This window comes from Carlito syrichta, unplaced genomic scaffold (genome assembly GCF_000164805.1).
Source record: "Carlito syrichta isolate Samal-C Ts95f unplaced genomic scaffold, Tarsius_syrichta-2.0.1 Scaffold296312, whole genome shotgun sequence".
Taxonomy (NCBI): Eukaryota; Metazoa; Chordata; class Mammalia; order Primates; family Tarsiidae; genus Carlito; species Carlito syrichta.
Window position 1 is genome coordinate 209,077 of NW_007240408.1, and position 2,980 is coordinate 212,056.

Sequence of the window (2,980 nt, forward strand, 5' to 3'; positions counted from 1 at the left end):
ATTACAGGTTGAGCCACCGAGCCTGGCCCAGGGCTTTTTTTTTTTTTTTAACTAAACTTTATATCAGCTAAGATTTATCCATATTTTTGCATACTCTATATAATTTTCCATTGTGTGACCCTACTATGATTATTTTATCCAGTCTTCTTTAATGGGCATTTTGGTCATTTCTAGTTTTTTTTTTTTCCTTCTGCAAATGGTCTTGCTGTGAATAATTCTTGCATCTGTCTCTTGTTAAATATGAGCAGAAGTCCCACTGGGTATATAACTAGGAGTAGAATGCTGAGTTGTAGAGTATGTAAGATACCAGCAGAGCCACTAGCTATCATTCAGTTTGGCTGAAACTGTTCTGACTGGTCAATACCATGTAGTATTTATTGGTTGCTAATACACTGAATGTTCTCCTTGAGAGTCTATGAGTGACGAACTTTGCAAGTTAATGTCAGATTATTATTATTGTTGTTGTTGTTATTATTATTATTTGAGTTGGAGTCTTACTGTTATTCAGGCTGGAGTGCAGTGGCATGCTCACAGACACTGCAGCCTCGATCTGCTGGGCTCAGGTGATCCTTCTGCTGAGCCTTCCAAGTAGTTAGAACTACAGGTGTGTACCACCACATCCGGCTAATTTTTTGATTTATTGTAGAGGCAAGGTCTCACCAAGTTGTTCAGGCTGGTCTCGAACTCCTAGGCTCAGGCAATCCTCTCACCTTTGTCTCCCAAAGTGTTGGGATTACAGGTGTGAGACACCACGCCCAGCACCAAATTATTTTAAAATGATTGTTCTAATATATACCTGAAAGAGAAATGTGTAAGTGATCCTATTGATTCACATTGTCTCTAACACTTGGATTTGTCAGGTTTCTTATGTTTTGCCAGTCTGAGGGATGAAAGTTGGTACCTTATTCTGATCTTCATTTTCATTTCCCTGGTTATTAATAAGTTCGAATGTGTTTTCCAGAGTATATCGACCCAATGTGTTTCCTCTGAGGATGCCTTACTTATTTATCTTGCTTGTGTATCTTACTCATGTGTCATGTATCTTCTGTTTGGTTGTCTTTTTCTTATTGATTTGAAGGAGTTTATTAAAAAAAAAAAGAAAGAAAATTTTTGTTGCCAATTCTCGGTCAGCTATGTATATTACAAATATTTCCTCCCCATTTATAGCTTGTCTTTTTTTTTTTTAAATCAATATTTTTTATTATGGTTTTGTGGGGTATAGCTTGTCTTTTAACTTTCTTTGAGATTTATTATTAGAAATTCTTAACTTTTGACTGGGCATAGTGGCTCACATCTGTAATCCCAGCACTTTGGGAGGCCAAGACAAGAGGATTGGTTGAGCTGAGGAGTTTGAGACCAGCTTGGACAACAATGTGAGATCTCCATGTCTAAAAAAACGAAACAAAACATAGCTGGTCTTTATGATCACACTACTACATTCAAGCCTGGGTGACAGAGTGAGACCCAGTCTCTGGAAAGAAGGAAGAAGAAGTCCTTAAATTTAATATAGTCAGTTGTATCAATCTTTTCTTTTCTAGATGGTGTTTTTTTTAAAAGTCTTGTTTAAGAAAATCTTCTTAATCCAAGGTCAGAAAGATATTTACCTATACTTCTATGATGGTTAATTTTATAGGTCAACTTGAGTGGGGCATGGAGTGCCCAGATACTTGGTTAAATATTATTTTTGGGGTGTGTTTGTGAAAGTGTTTCTGAATGAGATTAACATTTAAACTGAAGCCTGAGTAAAGCAGATTGCCCTCCTCAATGTCCTGAATGGACATTGCCCTCCTCAAGGTCCTGAATGGACCTCCACCAGTTCACTGAAGGCTTGAATAGAATTTTAAAAACTAAGGAAGAATTATTTTTCTCTGCTAGGACATCAGTCTCCTCTTGTCTTTGGTCTTGAATTGGAGCTACACTATCAGCATTCCTGGGTCTCCAGTTTGGCTACTGCAGTTCTTGGGACTTCTCAGCTTCTATAAATGTGTGAGCCAATTCTGTATAATCAATCAATCTCTGTCTCTATCTAATCTATCACCTATCTACACACACACACACACACACACACACTCTGTTGGTTCTGTTTGTCTAAATAATCCAGACAAAGGCAATTTCTATCAAGAGCTTTGCTTTTGGGTCAGGCAAGGTGGCTTAACCCTAATTCCAGCATCACACACACACACACACACACACACACACACACACACACACACACTCTGTTGATTGTTTGTCTAAATAATCCAGACAAAGGCAACTTCTATTAAGAGTTTTGCTTTTGGGCCACACACGGTGGCTCAAGCCTAATCCCGGCATTTTGGGAGGCAGAGATGAGAGGACTGCCTGAGCTCAGGGGTTCGAGACTAGCCTGGACAACTTGGTGAGACCTCATCTCTACAATAAATCAAAAAATTAGCTGGACATGGTGACATGTGCCTGTAGTTCCAGCTACTTGGAAGGCTGAGGTGGCAGGATCACCTGAGCCTAGCATGTCGAGGTTGTGGTGGCCATGAGCATGCCACTGCATTCCAGCCTGGGAACAGAGTGAGACTCTGACTCAAAAAAAAAAAGAGTTTTGCTTTTGTTATTTAAATAATTAACTCAGCCCAACTGAAGATGACTTGTGTATTATGTGAAGTAGGAATCCAATTAATTATTTTTCCAAATGGGTAATCATTTCTTCTTCTTCTTCTTCCACTTATCTGTCATGCCACCCCTGTTATGCATCCATGTTCCAGATATAAATCTGTTTTTGAGCTCTCCAGTTTATTGCACTGATCATTTTGTCTCTCTGAGCCAGCATCATGTGGTCTTGAGGCTACAGCTCCTTAATCAGTGCTGATACTGATAGGGCAAATAACACCTCTTTATTCTTCTGCTTCAGAAGTATTTAAGTTAATTAATGAGATCTTTTAGTACTCAGTTTGGAGCTTTTAATATCATTTCAAATTCAGAGCACCCTGAATCCTTAGAAAATAGCTAT